This window comes from Geotrypetes seraphini, chromosome 13, assembly GCF_902459505.1.
Source record: "Geotrypetes seraphini chromosome 13, aGeoSer1.1, whole genome shotgun sequence".
NCBI lineage: Eukaryota > Metazoa > Chordata > Amphibia > Gymnophiona > Dermophiidae > Geotrypetes > Geotrypetes seraphini.
The window spans coordinates 44,938,891-44,958,190 of record NC_047096.1 but is presented as its reverse complement, the minus strand read 5'-3'; the positions used below and the strand labels follow the sequence as shown (position 1 = coordinate 44,958,190).

Genomic DNA, 19,300 nt, shown 5'->3' with positions numbered 1-19,300 from the left:
TGCTGGAGAATTTGATTGCAGCAGTTTTAAGGTCTGGGTTTAAAAAAGGTTTGGACAAGTTCTTGGAGAAAAAGTCCATAATCTGCTATTGAGAGAAGGGAAGCCACTGCTTGCTCTGGATTGGTAGCATGGAATCTTGCTACTGTTTGAGTTTCTGCCAGATACTTGTGACCTGGATTGGTCCCTTTTGGAAGCAGGATACTGAGCTAGATGGACTATTGGTCTGATCCAGCATGGCTTTTCTTATGTCCTTATGTAGTGGGAAAACATGATTTGGGAAAACATATAGTGGGAAAACATGATCCAGATTGTACATAGTTATGGTTCCCATACATCTGAATATATCTGGACATGTCCTCTTTTTGGAAGACTGTCTGGGTGTCCAGACGTTTTTATTTTGTTTTTGTTTTTTTAAACCCAGCAGTTTGTCCGGATTTTGGACTCTCTCTGAGTCCAGCCTAATTTTTACTTTATTTTTTTACCTTCACAGGGACCCAGGAAGAATGAGGAGGCAGAAGGTGTCAACAGCTGTTTGTGGGTCGATATTCAGATAGTGGCACTCAGCATTTTGTTGACCACTGCTGGTGCTTTGCCTGGAAATTCAATGCCAAGGGTTCTGTCCCCATATTCTGGAGAGCAGGCTGTTTGTATTGAAGTGTGTATTTAGCCTTGGTTAAGTATATAAGCAGAGTTTAGTGTCTGTTCCTGGCAGGCTCCCAGTGTTCATTGCTTTAAATATGTTGGTCTGGTCCTCACCTTTCTGTTTCTCTCCTGCTCTGTTCTGGGCTCAAAAGTCATGAATCTGGCCACAGCATGCTTGTAGAGGGCTCTGTTCTGCCACCAAGTTTTCACCTTTTAGTACTTTGGTTTCTAAAATGCAACATTATTCTCAGCAAGTAGCTGAATTACCTCTCCCAGTTCCCTGAAGCAGGAAAATATACTGGTTGAGGGTGGACCCAGAGCAAGTGCCACAACTTCATACAAGCAACACATTAGTAAGTTAATTTATTTCTTTATTTTGAATTTTATATTAAAGAAGTTTGTTTAAAGAGTTGAGAGTCCATTCTGATAATTTTCACAGTGCTAATGGTTTATGTTACTGGGACTCTCTGGGATAGCCAGAATACTGAGCCATATCTAGGCTTCAGCATTGAATTTCAAGATTTGCAGAGCCGGCTAAAATATAGCAGAGTGCATGGAGATTTCAGAAGAGCTAACCCCTGAAGGTGAACTAATTGAGCAAATGGAGACCTACTGGCGGAGCAATGTTTATTTCAGTGTGTTCTTTGGAAGTTTACTATGTGCCAAAAGGTCTTAAGTCTTACCAGAGTATAAGATGGAAAGTGACCTGTGCGTTAAACAGAAAATCTCACAGGTGCTGGATTTAAACCTGTTTTTGTTGAACCCTGTTGTTTATTTGGTTTTTTTCTTGGATCCAAGACTGATGAATGAACTATACAAGTAACCATAGGGAAGTGGTGACCAAGTCAGATGAAAGGTGGTTGAACTGTTTAAGAGGGAGTTGTTTCTTTTTCCCAACTCCCAGAGTTTGTTTTTCTTTTTTTTTTTTAAACTGAGAACAAAGATTGACTAAGATTATAAACTATTACCAAAGAACTGTGAAGTGATTCTGCTTGCTTGTTTTTTTTTGTTTTTTTTTTGGGGGGGAGGGGGTGTTGCAATTGAACTTGTCTAAAAACTTATTTTTTTTCTTTCTTGTTTGTTTGGAAGAAACTGTGGTACAGCTGTGACTCGTCTAAGGTGTGGCATTTATCCCTTGTGGAAAGCCAGTGAAGCCTGTGTGGGACTAAGGGCTAGATTCACTAAACCCACGGATCGGATCCATGGGCGATCCCAGGCCAGGCACCCGCATGCAAAGTAGACCGATCGGAGGCATGCCCCCACCAACTACACGGATCGCTAGAGAGCGATCCTAATGCATGCGCAGACCATTTTCTTTGCCTGTAGATGGTCTGCGCATGCTTACAGAACTAGAAACTTTTTTTTACTACTTCGCGAGCCCGTGATTTTAACCCTCTTTAAACCCATGGGTTCGCACTGCGGGGAAAGGTGAGCAGGAGAGTCGGGGCAGAGAGCATGGCGGCAAGAGGAGAGTCGGGGCAGAGAGCATGGTGGCAAGAGGAGAGTCGGGGCAGAGAGCAGGGTGGCAGTCAGGAAGTGTACTAAAGGGGCAAGAAAATATTGATCACGGATATAAAAGGAAGATGCCATAGCTGCAGCTGGAAAGACAAAACTAATTTTTTTTTAAAAGGCATATTTGTTGCTTGGGCTTTAAGATTTTGATGCATGGGAAACAGCGTTATTGGTCAGTATTAAAGAAACTTTTGCAGGGTGGCAGTCAGAAAGGACATCGCTTCTTTGTTGATCGGCCAGCCCAGTCGGTGTTCCTGATTTTGGTTAGTGAATTGCTGCCTTCCTATTTTGTATGCTGTTTCCCCTCATTTGCATGCTTGGATTGGATCGGACCGGAGGATGATCGGCACAGAGGTTAGTGAATTGGATCGGTACACGATCGCAAACAAGATTGGTGGGCTTAGTGCATCTAACCCTAAGAGCACTGCTGCTGTGTTCTAAACCACTTTTGTTGAAAGTTTGCATTTATTTAGTGCTTCTTATTTTTTTCCACGTTTCTCTTTTGTTTTATTTTTGAACGACTTAACCTTGTTTTAAGATCTGAGCAATAAAAATAACATCTTTTCTAAGATAAAGCTGTTCTGACTGAGGTTGCTCTTTGTTCTGTGTGCTGGGTTGTCTAGAATAGTGCTGTGGCTTTTATTCTGGGCCAAGCACCTCCTGTAGGGCTATCCCTTATTGGAAAGCAAGCCTTGGCATGCTTTATGCCGCCTAGCGGGGTGGGCCGCCGCTGCTTTAGCGGACCCTGGCTAGCGAGAACATTTAGCCGGTTAATGCTCAAAATCAGTTTAACTGGCTAAGTTGCCATGGTCAAAAGCGAAACCAGATGCAGTGTGCTAAGAGTCTGCTCTGAACGGTAAATGCAGGGCAGATGTTGAACGTGTCTCCTGCATGTACTACATAGGCTTTACAAACTGTGTGCGGCAAGACGCCGGGGAGGAGGAAAGGCGTCGGTGCCGGCTGACTGCCTACAGGACGTGCCTCTCGTGGTGAGAGACACATCCTGTAGGCCAGGAGCGTGAAAGTCCCTCCTCGAGGGCTGCAATGCAGTCGGGTTTTCAGGATTTTTCCCATTGAATATGCATGAGATCTATTAGCATGCAATGAAAGCAGTGCATGCAAATAAAGTTCATGCATATTCATTGGGGAAATCCTGAAAACCCGACTGGATTGCGGCCCTCAAGGAGGGACTTAGCCACCCGTGCTGTAGGACCTCTCCTTCACTCCGCGCCTCTTCCCTCCCCTCCCCCCCCCCACTGGTGACTCAGGGTCCCATCTTGAGGGCCATCGCGCATGCACAGATGTCAGTAGGATGACATCATGCATGCACATGATGTCATCACATCGACGTCCGTGTATTTCCGGATGCCCTTGAGCCGCAGCCAATGCGTTTAGTGTGCCTTGGCTTTGCAAAGTTTGCGAGACACTAATTTTACACTTATTGATTCTTGCTATTAACATAGTAAAAGAACCCAGGTTTCTGCATACATTTCCCATTGTTTCATTGTATTCTAGTTGCTTTACATATGATACAAATTCAGCTTCTTGTCATACATTATTTCTTGCGTGGGCACAGCTGCCATTGAACAAGCTCGGCTAAATATCCAGTGCTGCCCAATGGTAGGGGCCAACTTAATTTGCAGTCTCCATCCTAGCAAATCGGGTTTTCAGGCTAGCCCTAATGAATATGCATGGAGCAGATCTGCATGCCTGTCACTTCCATTATATGCAAATCTCTCTCATGCATATTCATTAGGGCTAGCCTGAAAACCCGATTGGCCTGGTAGTCCTCCAGTTCAGAGTTGGGAACCACTGCTCTAAATGCCGCAAAGGTCTTCACCGAAAGAGTAGTGGATCATTGGAACAGACTCCCACTCCAGGTGATAGAGGCCAGCAGCATAACGGATTTTAAGAGAAAATGGGATACTCACGTGGGATCTTTTAGGGAGTGAATTCAGGGGAGGGGATATTTGGAATGGGCAGACTTGGTGGGCTACAGCCCTTTTCTGCCGCTTTTTTCTATGTTTCTATATTTCTATGTTTCTAAGGTCAGCAGTAGCAGCTCACTTATGTTTAAAAATTGTATATATTATTCTGTGAATGAGAACATCATGCAGTCTGAGACTGCCCGCATCTCACTGTTCACTAGATCTAGTCACAAATCTCCTGAAAATATAAAATTCCCCATCTTGCACCTTATTCTTTTGTTAGCGGAGCTTTTGTTAGTCCTCCAAGTAACTCGGCTCACAGCTTGATTTCTCCATTCCGCCAGTGTGTGTTTACTGCTATTTTGTCTCTGTCTGTCTTTTTAAGTAGCATGCTAAAATGCAAACTCTGTTTTGTTTGCTCACACACACTTGTTATCAAAGACACCATGTCCCCATTTTATTGCCATTACTATGTTTTTGGATTCCTGTCATTACTATGTGTACGATAAAGGCTTCTCTACAAGTTGAGGCATGCAGCAAGTTTATCAGTTCTGCAATGCTCTGTGGCAGGGAAGAGTACAGGAGGAGATGGATGCAGTGGTGTAGTAAGGGGGGATATTGTCCGCCCCGTCCGTCGTCTTGGCGGGGGTGCCGGCACTCATCTTCCTCTCTGCCCCCCACTCCTTACCCCCCCCTTCCACTCCTGAATGCACGCAACCCTTCCTTTCCCCCGTATCTCTTTAATGTTCCTGGTACAAGTAGCAACCTTAACCTGCTGCTCATACCAGCGTCGGCTCTTTCTCTGATGTCACTTCCTGGACCCATGCCTAGGAAGTGATGTCAGAGGAGGAGCTGGCGTGAGCAGCAGGTTAGGGTTGCTGCTCGCACCGGGAAGGTTAAAGAGGTATGGGGAAGGGGTATGCGCCTGTGGCAGGAGGTGGCAGAGAAGGAGCAGTTGCGGTGATGGTGGAGATGGGGTGGGGGAGATGGGGTGGGGGAGGTTCGCCACCGCCCCGGGCACCGCTCACCCTGATTACGCCACTGGATGGATGGGCTCATGGTGGGAAAGGGATTCTGTAGGAAGGTGTGTCTCACTTAGACTTGCTTAGGGAGAAAAGTGGAGAGATAGAAACAGCCAGGCTAAATCAAATAGATATCCGGAACTTGGAGGCGAGGAGGATGGCAGTTTGAGTGCAGAGCTCCTCTCCCTGGACAATCTGCCTGCTTTTAAATATCAGCAGAAGTGGGAGATCAATTGCTTTTACACCCAGCAGCAACGGGACCAACCCACCAAAAACCCACAGTCCCGATCCTGCAAAAATATGAGCTCCACCCTCCCTGCAGTCCGCTAGGAAAATCAACTGCTTTTACACCTAAGCAGCAGCAGGACCAGCCACCACTACCAAGAGCCCTTTGCCCCGATCCAGCCAGGCATGTGAGCTCCTCCCTCTGCAGTCCATTGGAGAGATCAATCTACCTGCTTTTAAATATCAGCAACAGTGGGAAATCAACTGCTTTTACACCTCAGCAGCAGCGGAACTATCCGCAACTACCAAGAGCCCACAGACCCGATCCAACCAAGAGTGTGAGCTCCACCTCCCTCTGCAGTCCACTAGGAAGATCAACTGTTTTTTACACCTAAGCAGCAACAGGACCAGCCACCATTACCGAGAGCCCTTTGCCCTGATCCAGCCAGACAAGTAAGCTCTTCCCCCAGCATTCCGTTGGAAAAATCCATCTGCTTGCTTTTAAATATCATCAGAAGTAAGAGATCAACTGCTTTTACACCTAAGCAGCACCAAGACCAGCCGCCACTATCGAGAGCCTTTGTCCCAATCCTGCCAGGCGTGTGTGCTCTTCACCATACAATTCGTTGGAGAGATCAATCTGCCTGCTTTTAAATATCAGCAGCATTGGGAGATCAATTGCTTTTACACCTAAACAGCACCAAGACCAGCCGCCACTATCGAGAGCTCCTCCCCTTATATCCCGTTTAAGAGATCAATCTACCTGCTTTAAATATCAGCAGCAGTAGAAAAACAACTGCTTTTACATACAAGCAGCAGCGAGACCTACCGCAACCACCAAGAGCCCACAGACCCGATCCTGCCAGGATTGTGAACTCCTCCCCCTGCAGTCCATTGGAGAGATCAATCTGCCTGCTTTTAAATATCAGCAGCAGTGGAGATCAACTGCTTTTACACCTAAGCAGCAACGAGACCAGCCACAACCACCGAGAGAACACAGACCCGATCCTACCAAGAGTGTGAACTCTTCCCCCCCTGCAATCCGCTATGAAGATCGACTGTCGGCTCCGGGCGGCTTTCCCGCAGAGGAGAGAATCCTGCATTCATCGTGGGCCTCATCTGGGGCAGCCTCCTTGGAGCGGCTGGGGCACGGGCAGTGTGTCTGGGAGGGAATGCATGGATGGGAGAACATCGCAGGGGAGGAGACATAGACATCCTGGGACTGTCGGCCAAGTCTCTTCCCTGAAGAAGCCCTTTTTCTGGAAACTAAAATCTTGTTAAAATGTTTATTTTATTTTTATTTTTCCTCTAACTCTACTTTTCACTTCTCTATTACCCTCCAGGTACTTTAGTTAGATTGTGAGCCTTCGGGACAGTAAGGGAATTTTTCAAGTACCTTTCCTATTTCTAATCTTAATGTATATTTTCTGTAAACCGCTTAGAACCTAACGGATGTAGCGGTATATAAGAAATAAATTACATTACAAAAAAAAAATTACATATCTAGGGAACTAGAAAAGGTATTGAAAAGGGCAACAAAAGGCTACCTCCCCTCTACTCCAGATTACATTAACAGACTCTTCATCTCCTAAGTTCTCTCTGGTGCCCTCTGTTGTGCACAAGCTAGATGACTACTTATGCTTGGACTCCTCCTGTGTCCCTATCCTCTGTTATGTTTTATTTATTTATTTAAAATATTTATATCCTGCACGTCAAGATTTACAAAGACTAGGGGACATGAAAAAGTTAGAGCAACACTTTTAAAACCAATAGGAGAAAATATATTTTCACTCAGAGAATAGTTAAGCTCTGGAATGCGTTGCCAGAGAATGTGGTAAGGGCAATTAATGTAGCTAGTTTAAAAAAGGCTTGAACAAGTTCCTGGAGGAAAAGTCCATAAACTGCTGTTGAGACAGACATGGGAGAAGCCACTGTTTGCCCTGGACTGGTGGCTTGAAATGCTAGTACTATTGGGTTTTTGCCAGGTACTTTTAATTTGGATTGGCCTCCGTGGAGACAGGAAACTGGGCTAGATGAGCCATTGGTCTGATCGAGTAAGGCTATTCTTATCCAATGAGCTGAGTGGGTTATGTAAAATCATTCATAATTTAATTCAAATCCACAAAACATATCATCATGACATAATTACAAAACAATATGTGCCCACCTTAAATTTGTTTACAGCGGCTATTCCGAACTTATTAATAAATTACTAAATAAAGGGGCCTCAAAGTCCAGAAGGATCTTAATTCTATTAGAAAAAAATTCTTATGTGTTCGAGTTATAATTATTCTCATCGTCTCTGAGCCAGAAAATGCCTGAGAAGGGAAAATCTCCCAAATGGAAGAAAAAATTCTCAGGTCAAAAAACCAGCTAATAACATCAAAAAGTTCATGAGAGCTGCTGAAAACAAATTGCAAATACATTAGGGAAAAAATCCAGCTTAGCATAATGGCAGTGTGTTTCCACAATGCTACTTTTCCTTCTTGCTCGTAGATGAACTGACGATTGTAATCCAAACAATCCTACATCATGATTAAATAAAATTTCTCTGTTTCACCTCGACAAGAGACCTTGTTTCGTCACTGGCTGCAACAGGAGAGAACTCTTAACTTAGAACTGCTGTCTAAAGAGAATTTCTATGCCAAACGTGGTCAATTCAGTCTCTTCCGGCAGGTGGCATCTCCATCACAGAACTGATACTTATCAGAGAAATTATTTGAACTGGGTCCTCAGCCAGACAACAGGAGTGTTCCAGTGAAGCAGTAAATGCCATCCTAACCGCATTTGGCAAGAAAATTCACCCATTCAATAGTGAACAATATGATGCAATTTATACAAGTTTATATGTGTCTCTAAATACACTTTAATCAAATGCTGTGCTAAGTAGTACAATGCATAATACTTTAATAATCTAATAAACTATGTGCAACTAGTTCTTGTATTCCCTAAAATAAATCTACAGCACATATATAATTTATAATCACATTCCACTGCCACCAGGAAATAAAACCCAGGTTACAAGAAGTATTTGCTCCTAATGTGAGTACATTCTTAAAACAAATCCAGTTTAAAAAATAAGCCTGGTTAAATTGCAACCATCTGGCCATCTGGGCAGCGCTACTTAAGATTGGCAAAGACTGCAATGGGCTCTGTCATGATAATGGAGGGATGACCTGGGGGCGGAGTCAGGGCACAGTAAGAAGATATGCGGGCTTATTCAATGCTGATGTCCACATTTGTAACCAGACCTGCAAAAGGGTCAAAGGTTCCCAAGAGTGGTAGTGAAACAGTGTCCCCAGCAAAGGTTAAATCAATAACCAACACAATAATGTGTATAAGGTAAATAACTATCAGAATTTTACAAGACTTAGGTACCCTTAGTGTGAAGGGACAGCGACGGGAGCATAGCTCCAACGCTTCACGCATCAAGGTGGCGCCGGGAAGGCGTACACTTACACACCATCATAGGGTACCAGAGTGTGTGTTTTTAAATCAAAATAACACTATCACCAACAAAAGCAGTGCAAAATAAACACAGGGCACTATTACAGCAACCAAACAGGGAACCCCCCAGCCAACTCCCAAAATTGAAAAAGCAAAACTTAGCTTCAAAAGATTTTCATCCAATGTCCAAGGGAAGTGAGACAGGGCAGATGGAATGCCAGAAGACCAGGTTCAACCAGCCTGGTTTCGGGAACAAGTCCCTTCCTCAGGAACCCATAACTGAACAAATCAATCAATGGCAGTCCTCCAGGAGAGCTGGGAAGGAGGAGCAGTTTTGCTACCACTTTTCTTAAATCACTTCACTGGCTCCCAATCCCCCTTCGCATACAGTTCAAACTCCTATTACTAACCTACAAGTATGTTCATTCTGCTGCCCCTTGATATCTCTCCTCTCTTCTTATACACCTTCCAGAGAACTTCTCATCCTTAGATCAGCTGCTCTTAGCTGTACCATTCTCCTCCACTGCCAATTCCAGACTTTGTTGTTTTAATCTAGCTGCCCTGTATGCCTGGAATAAACTACTTGAGTTTGTCTGCCATGCCCCTTCCCTTCCCTTGTTTAAAAGCAGACTGAAAACCCATCTTTTTGATGTAGCCTTCCATTCATAACCCTACTCCCCACTGAACTAACCAGAAGATTAACCATTCCCCCTAACTGTATTCATGGCATGCTGTTTATCTTGTCTGTTTAGATTGTAAGCGCCTTCGAGCAGGGACTGTCCCCTTTGTGATTCTGTACTTTACTGCATACGTCTGGTAGTGCTATAGAAATAGTTAATAGTAGTAGCTGGAAGCACAATTTCTGGCCTTTGATTTGCTGCTTTTGTCTCTTTCAAAAAGTGGTTTGCGCTATTATTAGCACGTGAGTTTCCCCTGGGCTGAGGCCACTTTTAGCATGGGTATAAAATGACTCCTTTTTCTGAATGAATGGCCCAAAAAAGGCGAACAGAATGCTGGGTATAATCAAGAAGTGTATTACAACCAGAACGGCAGGTTATCCTGCCCCTATATCAGGCAATGGTGCGCCCACATCTGGAGTACCGCGTCCAATTCTGGTCGCTGTACCTTAAAAAGGATATGGCGATACTTGAGAGGGTTAAGAGGAGAGCGATGCGACTGATAAAGGGTATGGAAAACCTAACATATGCCGAAAGATTGGAGAAACTGGGCCTCTTTTCCTTGGAGAAGCGGAGGCTTAGAGGGGACATGATAGAGACTTACAAGATCATGAAGAGCATGGAGAAAGTGGAGAGGGACAGATTGTTCAAAATTTCGAAAAATAAAAGAACGAAAGGGCATTTGGAAAAGTTAAGAGAGGACAGATTCAGATCCAATACTAGGAAGTTCTTCTTCACCCAGAGGGTGGTGGACACCTGGAATGCGATTCCAGAGGGTGTGATACGACAGAGTACGCTACAGGGTTTCAAGAAGGGTTTGGATGAATTCCTGAAGGATAAGGGGATTGAAGGGTATAGATAGAGGATTGGATGATTTCCTGAACGAAAAGGGGATTGAGGGGTACTGATAGAGAATTACTATGCAGGTCCTTGACCTGATGGGCCGCCGCGCGAGCGGACTGCTGGGCGGGATGGACCTCTGGTCTGACCCAGCAGAGGCACTGTCCTTATGAGTCCATATCGCCACCTATTTTCTAGATGGTAAGTTCTCCCAGGTTAACCGTGTAATAATTGGTTAGAGTGTGGCAATGTAGCTGCGCTAACTGATTTAGTGTTGGGCACACCTTTTCTCCATCCCAAACATGCCTCATGCTAAAAAATAAAATCTTTATTTTAGCATGTAGGAAGTGTGAGCCAATCCCTAAACTATTGTGGGACGTCTGAGTGCAATCCACGGTAGTACCTTTTTAACCTGAAGTAAGCAAGCGTTACGAGAGGGGTTCTGAAAAGTTCTCAGCCCAAGGAGGGAATGTCACGGGGTCATGAAACTTTGGCGTTTTCTTCTGCAGGAATAGGAACTTCATAATGGCTCAGAGTTCCACAGTTGAAAATTCCACACTTTTCGTTGACATGGCTCAATCGATGATCTGAAACCATGTCAAAACATAGCGTTGCAATTCTGCAAAATAGCACTTTGCAAAATAAAATAACACTCTTTTCAGCTACAAGGGCAAAATAACGCCTAGAATTTAGGAAGTTGGTTGGGCTGAGAACTTTTCAACACCCCCTCATAGTACTACTTATCGCAGCTTAGCAAAAGGACCCCCCCTCCCCCCCAAGTTGTTTTCTGCATTTTGCAAAAGTTTCACTGTTCCATGCAGTGGCGCAGTGAGGATGAGAGGCGCCCGGGGCGGTGTTGCCCCTCTCCTGCCCTCATCTCCACCCCATGCTCTTTCCCTAATCCCGTTCACTGCGCGTGCCCCCCCTTCCCTCCCCTGTGCTTCTAGCTGAAATTGTTGCATGCAGCGGTCAACAACGTACTCCTCTTGACCCCCCATCGACTCTACCTCTGATGTCACTTTCTATGTGTGGCACCCAGAAGCGATGTCAGCGGGGAGAACCAACAGGGTTTTGAAGAGCATGTCGTTGACCGCCACGAACAACAACTTCAACTAGAGGGAAGGGGGGATCGTGTGGAGGGGAGGAATGGGAAGAGGTGGGAGAACGGAGAGAAAGAGGGGTGCCGGTGCCCCCCCAGCAACATGGTGCCCAGGGCAGACTTTCCTCATTCCCCCCCCCCTCACTTACTACACCACAGGTTCCATCAGGGCCGGATTAATCAATAGGCCCAAGAGGCACATGACTAGGGCCCGAAACTGTGAGGGGGCCTGCTGAAGGAGGGCAAAGAGAGAGCCCCCCTTTTTTTTTTTCTTTTTACAAACAGTGATTATCAGCAACGGGCCCCCCCGGCACTTAAGATCGGCAACGGGCCCCCGCCTCTGGCACTCAAGATCGGCAACGGGCCCCCGCCTCTGGCACTCAAGATCGGCAACAGGCCTCCTTCTCCCCCTGGCATCAACAGCACTTCATATTGGCATTGCAGTGCTCAGCCCAAAACTCCCTCTGACACAGCTTCCTGTTTCCACCCAGGCAGTTTGAGTCCGAGGTAAGCTTTGGAATGAGCATCGCATTGATGATTTGAAGTGCTGTTGATGCTGGCGGGGCCCGTTGCCGATCTGGAGCATCATTGCAGGGGGGCGGGGGCGTTGCCGATCTTTAGTGTCATTGCGGGGGGGTGGGACAGTTTCCGATCTTGAGTGTCATCACGGTGGGGGAGGGGGGGGATTTGCCGATCTTGTTGCCACAATTGGAAAGGAAGGAAGGAAGGGAGAGAGATGGGCCTGTGGTGGATGGAGAGAAGGGGGCAGATGATGGAAGTGGGGGGAAAGAGAGAGAAGGGGCAGATGATGGAAGTGGGGAGAAGGGGGAAAGAGAAGAGGGTAGATGATGGAAGTGGGGAGAAGGAAGAGCAAATGCTGAATGGAATTGGATAAAGAGAACACATATTGGATGGAAGGAGGGATAAAGAAAAAGGACATATGCTGGATGGGGGAAGAAGATAGAGTTAGTGAGATAGTGGAGGGGTAAAGGAAAGGGGGTTAAGGCATGCTGTGGGTAGACACAGTGGAAAGAGGGAAACTGAGGACTGCATAATAAGAAAGAATTTAATTTAGACGGAGGCAGAAAATAAAGAAGGAAGACCAGAAAAGAAAAGGAAAGGGAAGAGAGAGGAGAGATGCCAGAGGACGGGGAAGGAGACAGAGATATCAGATCTGAATGGAGGAAATGAGAAGAGAGAGATTCTAACAACCACAGGGGGGAGGGAAAGAGAGATGAAAGGAGAGAGATGTCAGCCCTTGAGGGAACAGAGGGAAGATGATTGATACCAGACCAAAGGGGGCAGGTGGTCAAGAGGAGAGATGGCAGGGAGAAACAGACAGTTTCTAAAAGGGGCAGACAGTGGATGGAAGAAAGAGAATGACAAGAAGATGAGGAAAGCAGAAACCACATGACAAAGGTAGAAATTTTTTTTTATTTTTTTGCTTTAGGATAAAATAGTATTGTAGCTGTGCTGATAAATGTTTAGAAATAGAAAATGAAAATATGGTGATCATTTTATTGGACTAATTTTAATACATTTTTGATTAAATTTCAGAGACCAAATTCTCCTTCCTCAGATCAGGACAGAATACTGTAACAGGAGTATACTTTACTGACCTAAGGAAAGAGGGTTTGACCGCTGAAAACTAAATAAAAAATGTATTAGTCCAATAAAATGGTATTATTTTATTTTCCATTTTTTGTTTCATTTTTAGTTGTTAATTTATAAAGTGATTTGTTATTTCTCTTTTTTTCAAATTTACATCTGCTATCTTTATATTTTGTTCAGTATTGGGGGATATGCACCACTGTTTCTTCACCCCCTAAACTGTACCGTTCCTTCGGTTTGTAACACAAGCCAGCATGCTGAATGCTCTGCACTGCTCCGATGATCGTCAGAACAGCGCAGAACATTCAGCCCGCCAGCCAGTGCTAAACACTTCTTATGTGCTTTTGTAAAAAAAAAAAAAAAAAAAGGGGGGGGGTAGTTTGTGATTACTTATTCCATACTGTGTGAGGGTGGTTCTGTGTGTATGAAAGACATGGTTTTCTGTTAGCATTGACCAGCCTTGTTGGGCGAAATGCATCAGGCATGGTTCCTGGGAGCACTTTGAATAAACCTGATTTGAATCTCCTTATTGTCTGCCGATCTTCTTTTGTTCCACGTTGGATTCTTTGGTGGACCGCTTGCCTTGTTGTTTTGTTACAAATTAACATACATGTGGAACACACCAGAGGAGATACAGATTTGGTTGTTTATACATACATATGGGTTAAAGTTGGACGATATAGAGTGAGGCAGTTGAGAGGAGTTGCAAACTTGGTTATTAATATAGATTTATGCATTTGAACACTTTTATATATGTATGGAAAGGGTTCAGAGTTAAAGTCATGGGCAAGTAGGTGGGAAGGGAAGGAGGGGGGGGTTTGTTCAGAGATGTTTGGGGCTTGCATAGAACTAAAACTGTGCACTGGTATGGTAATCTTTGTTGTTTGTTTTGAATTTTATAATAAAAGAAAAAAAGAAATACAAGTGGAAATAAAAAAGTAAAGAAAACAGGTAAACAAATGGGGGCGTGGCAGGGGGGTAGAGCGTGGCAGGGGGGTAGGGCGTGGCGTGGGCAGGGCAGGGCTAGGGGGCTCAGTATACATGTGTGCCTAGGGGCCCTCGATGAATTAATCCTGCCCTGGATTCCATGTACCTTTAGCTGATGTGCACTGAACCTCAGGCACTTCTCAGGCTCTTCAGAGCTGCAGAACTATAGGGGTTGCAAAGTCTCCATTTTGGAATCCTTGGACAAATGGGAGTGTCTGAGAGTGGCTGACGTACTAGAGCCTGTCCAGTTCGAAGACGGAGAAAAAAATTGTTGCTAAGGGTGAACCAGGCGATGACTTCTTCATTATCCCAGAGAGTATAGCTTCGGTTCTGCAGCTTTAGATCTGACAATGGAGAATATGTAGAAGTTGGACGACTTGGCCCATCAGATTATTCTGGTGAGATAGCACTGCTTCTGAACAGGCTCAGGTTAGCAATGGTAGTGGCACGAGAGCCGCTTAAGTGCGTTAAACTGTGCCATCCTCGCTTCGAACGGTTTCTTGGACCATGTTCCGAAATCCTTAAGAGGAACATTCAGAAAAACGACAGCTTTATCTCTCTTACTGTCTGAGGTAATCCATTGGGAATGCAGCCTTTGTCTTATTTTGGGCACCGACATTGGTCCTATGCAAGTCCAAAGCTTTATAATAAAACGTATTGCGTGTTTCATGTTAAAAAAAAAAAAAAAGAACTGTAGGGGGTGTTGCAGGGCAAGATTGAGGTGCGCAGAATGAAATGTGTGCGGTACCAGTATTGAATTAGATGCTGTAAAAAAAATAAAAACATGGAAAGGCATTTTGAAGAGACATATGGGACAGACAGAGGAAGATCAAAGAAAGAATCTTCAAATGAATAGCTTTTTATTGCATTCATTTTTACAGGAATAGGTTGCAGACAAGTGCTGTGAAAAATGAACTCATCTTCTGTTTACAAGCTATTCTGCAGACACTTATTAAATATTAAAAAATCAGATGTGTCTGATTCTTGCTTTCATTGCCCTCCTTACTTCCAGTCCCTAGTACCCCATAAAAAAAACATTCACCAAAAAGTGATTGAAAACCAGAAATGGGAAATGATGCTTGGCGACAGATCTAATTTCCACCAGAGGGCATCAGATTTCCAGCTTTACTTGCTGCACAGATGTCTCATGAAAAGTGGACAGTTCTTTGCACAGTGGCAGATAAAGTGCAGATGATGATACCTTCCAATTCCTCAAGTGAAGCTGATGAGTCTGTGTTTTCATTATACTAACCTTTACTTTGTTTCAGAAGGACATTGGAGTTTTGGAAGCCCAGGGAAAAATTTGGGACGGGAACAGGCTAGTAGTTATCATTTAGCAAGGCTGGCTGTATCCAAATTTGATAGCTGCTCTTTTTCATTGCTGTTAGGTCCATGCCCATTTCATAACAGCAATGAGACATTTTAGACAAAACACTGGTAGAAGACTACTGCAGAGCATCTGTGTTGATCAATAAGCCCCAGAACAGTGAGGTTCATCCAGTTGTATGGCTTACTTGTGTTAAAAAAATTGACACATGAACTTCCATAATGGTTGGGTCTCAAAGCCCCTCCTTGAGGGCCGCAATCCAGTCGGGTTTTCAGGATTTCCCCAATGAATATGCATGAGATCTATGTGCATGCACTGCTTTCAATGCATATTCATTGGGGAAATCCTGAAAACCCGACTGGATTGCGGCCCTCAAGGAGGGACTTTGAGATCGCTGAGACCAAAGGACTGCCACACCTAGCAGCCTGTTTCCAACACTGGTTATTCCAAATCACAGATATCTTGAATATTGTGTGCAATTTGGGTTATCGCATCTCATAAAAGATGCAGCGCAATTAGAAGATACAGAGAGGGGCAATGAACGTGAATAAAGTTTGTGGGCCCAAATGAATGTGGGGCTATAAACTGAGAAGAGCTGAATCAGAGTGAAAAGAAAAGGAAATCTACTCCCCCACGAGTTCAAAGGAGGGAGAAAATGGTGGGAGGCATACTAACCTCAAGTTCAGGGAGTTGAGCTTTGGAATTAGGTGGAAATGAGTTTTGTATTGCACAGAATTATATCTGTGCATAATACTCATTTGGGAGAGAGCTTTCTAGAGGGGAAACCCTGTTACTGGTTACTGTGGAGCTCTTAAGAGATCTGGTATTCTGAGTACCAGCAGAGATATATCACTAGAGGCACTCTGGAAGAAAAGAAGACCAGCAGCCCTTGGGACCTAAGCTCAAAGGCAAGTGGCCTTTAGGAACAGTTCAGGGCAGAAAAAGAGGGCCTGAAGAAGTACTATCAGTGTTTAAGGGCCAGGAAGAGCAGAGGCATTCCTTTGGAGGGAGCCCTGTTACTAGGCCTGTTGAGAGCTGGTAGTTTGAACCTCAGCAGGAAACTACACCAGAAGTTCCTCTTGAAAAGGGACAAGGCTACTGGGATATGGTTGGCACTATTAGCCTGGTAGAGGAACAAAGCTAACAGTGAGGGGGGGGGGGAGGGGGTGATCAGCACCAGTAGGCTAACAAGGGAGAAGGCTCCCTTGAAATAGTGGAGGAGGAGAGCTCTTGGGAGGACAGTGGTCCTCCGAGCTCTAGGACAGCAACCAGGAGACTACAGCAGGAGCAGTGCCACTGGACTAGAACAGCAGCCACTTACCCCTGAAAGCTTCAACAGATGGTTGAGATCCTGGGGACTGGGTGAGTGTGAATTGGAAAGGAGAGGAGGGATTTAGGCATACAGTCACACCCACTTATTGACTAAACTGACAAATCTGGGAGGAGCTTGCAGCTACAGTGTTGGCAGTCAGAACTGAAAAAGGTATAAAGGTTCAAAAGACTAAAATAGAACTGAAAGTGATTTAAAGGTTCAAAAGACTATGTACTAGATTCACTAAGCAAACCGAACATGTACCGATTGGTTTGCAACCCCTTTGCGACCCGATTTTACTCCGGCCCGATTCACTTACCTCTCCTCCGATCCGTGCATGCAAATGAGGGGAATGGCATGCAAAGTAGGCAGGGACACGATTCACTAAAGAAATCTTGCAAACCAACTGGGCTTGCCGATCAACACAAGAAGCGACTGATGAGGACCAGTCGCTGAGGTCCTTTCCGATTGCCCTGCCTTCTGCCGCCCTGATCTGCTGCCCTGTCTCAGTCCCGATCTCCTGCCCTGCCTCAGCCCCAATCTCCTGCCTGCCCTAATCTCCTGCTGTCTCCTGCCTGCCCCGATCTCGTGCTCTGCCCTGAATCTTTCCTACCTGCTGCCCTGACTCACCGCCCTGCTCTTGCCCTGAATCTCTCCTGCCGCCCCGACTCTCCTGCCCTACCCCGCACTGCGAGCCCGTGGTTTTAACCTGCGGGTTTAAAGTGGGTTAAAACCATGGGCTTGCTGGGCTAGTAAAAGTTTTTTAAAAATAGTTGCGGCTCTAGACGGCTCTTAGACGCATGCGCAGATCATCTACAGATGGTCTGCGTATGCGATGGAATCGCACACTAGTGATTTGTGCGATCGGAGGGGGGGGGGGGCGTTCCGATCGCCCTCATTTAAATTATTTTGTTTTTTAAATTCATCGGGCTTGCACGGATTGGCTACGGATCAGGAATGCAATGGAGGTTATTGAATCTAGCTCCATGAATTAATGGTTTTGGATATCTGAAACATAGACTAATGCTGTTGGGTTAACTGTATAAGTATTGGTTTGTGTGTGCTTATCGAAACTGTTGAAAGTTGTTTGTGATAAATGGCTTTGTAATTAGGCCTAAACTTGTTTACTTAATTAGCCAACCTTGTTCACAGAAGCTTTTTTTTTTTTTGATTTTTCCTCAGGGGAGAAGAGGGTGAACCCACCCATTACAAGTTTCAAGTTTGACCTTTATTTGATGAATCGCTTATAACAATATCTAAGCGATGTACAGTGTTAAAAACCATCAGAATGTGGTAATACATTTAATTTACAATAGTCACTCAAAAGACAGACAGAATTGGACGAACAGGAGGGGGTGGGAGGAAAGGGGAAAAGTTACAATGTTGTTCTTTGTTAGAAATTGACATCAAAGGGAAAGCACATTGGGTAATAATGGGTTAGGATGAGATAGGAAGAGTATGGGAACCTAAAAAGTGATATTTCATATGTCAAACGCGTCTTGGAATAAGTATGTTTTTAAAATTTTCTTAAACGCAACGAGGTCTGTTTCGTTTTTAATGAAATTTGGAAGGGAGTTCCACATTGTAGGGGCTTTTACAGAAAATATATCATTTCGTCTTGTGCCTATGACTCTTAGCGAAGGGACTGAGAGCAATTGTGATGAAGAGGATCTTAAAGAACGAGAAGATTTGTGTGGGACAATCATTTTTGCAATATATTGAGGTTCATTGAAGGTCAATGTTTTGTAAACCAGAAATAAAATTTTAAAGGTAATTCGATGGGTTATAGGAAGCCAGTGTGATTTAATTAGTAAGGGGGTAACATGGTCAAATTTCTTTGCATTATGAATTAATTTGACTGCTGTATTTTGGATGATTTGGAGACGTCTATTTTCTTTTTGGGTTATGTTGATTAGAAGAGAATTGCAATAGTCCAGTTTGGAAATAATAAGAGAGTGAACTAAAATATTGAGTGATTTAGTATCCAAGAAAGTACCACTTCTTTTCCCCAGGTGGAGGCTCCGAGCCTAACTAACCAAGTGAGGGACCGATAGAGACTGTCAACCAGATTGGTCACTGGACCCAGGGCCACCCTGAAGGGGGCGTTATATGTGCAAGGAGTGACCTATGAAAAAAGAGATTACAAGTCCTATCGGGAAGTTACTGCTAGTTTGAATTACCGTATTTGCCGGCGTATAAGACGACTTTTCAGTACCTTAAAATCCTCCCCAAAGTCGGGGGTCGTCTTATACGCCGGGTACTGTTTACATCACAGTTCTTCAACCGCACAGGACCGGCGAGATGGACCCGTTAAATTTTCTGCCCCGATGGTGTTTGCAGAAATCTTCTGTTCCTCCCAGCCTCGGGCGATCAAGACAGGCGGTCATTCCCTCTGTGAGTCTCACCTATGCGGAAACAGGAAGTTGAAACAAAATAGGCGGGACTCACAGAGGGAATGCCCGACCTCGGCAGCCTATCTTGATCGCTGCCCCTGCCAAGTCGCCGAAGAGGGCCACGGGGAAGGTACAAGTAGAAGGGAGATGGTCAGCGTGCGCGGGGGGTGTCAGCTTGTGGATTGGGGCCAGCAGCAGCGTCTGTGCTGAGAGTCTGCCCACGTGCAGGATGCGGTGGGTAGGGGCCTCCGGCTCGTCTTGGGCGGCAGGGCCTGCAG

The 19,300-nt window shown here is 44.9% G+C and overlaps 1 long non-coding RNA gene across 2 annotated transcripts in view; it reads left to right on the top strand.

Annotated features, from left to right (window-relative positions):
- The first annotated feature begins 722 nt into the window (after window positions 1-722).
- Window positions 723-19,300, top strand: part of LOC117347848 — a 132,935-nt gene continuing 114,357 nt past the window's right edge. For both annotated transcript variants that reach the window (XR_004536857.1, XR_004536856.1), the window contains exon 1: window positions 723-995. This is a non-coding gene — a long non-coding RNA (uncharacterized LOC117347848). The remainder of the gene's footprint in view (window positions 996-19,300) is intronic.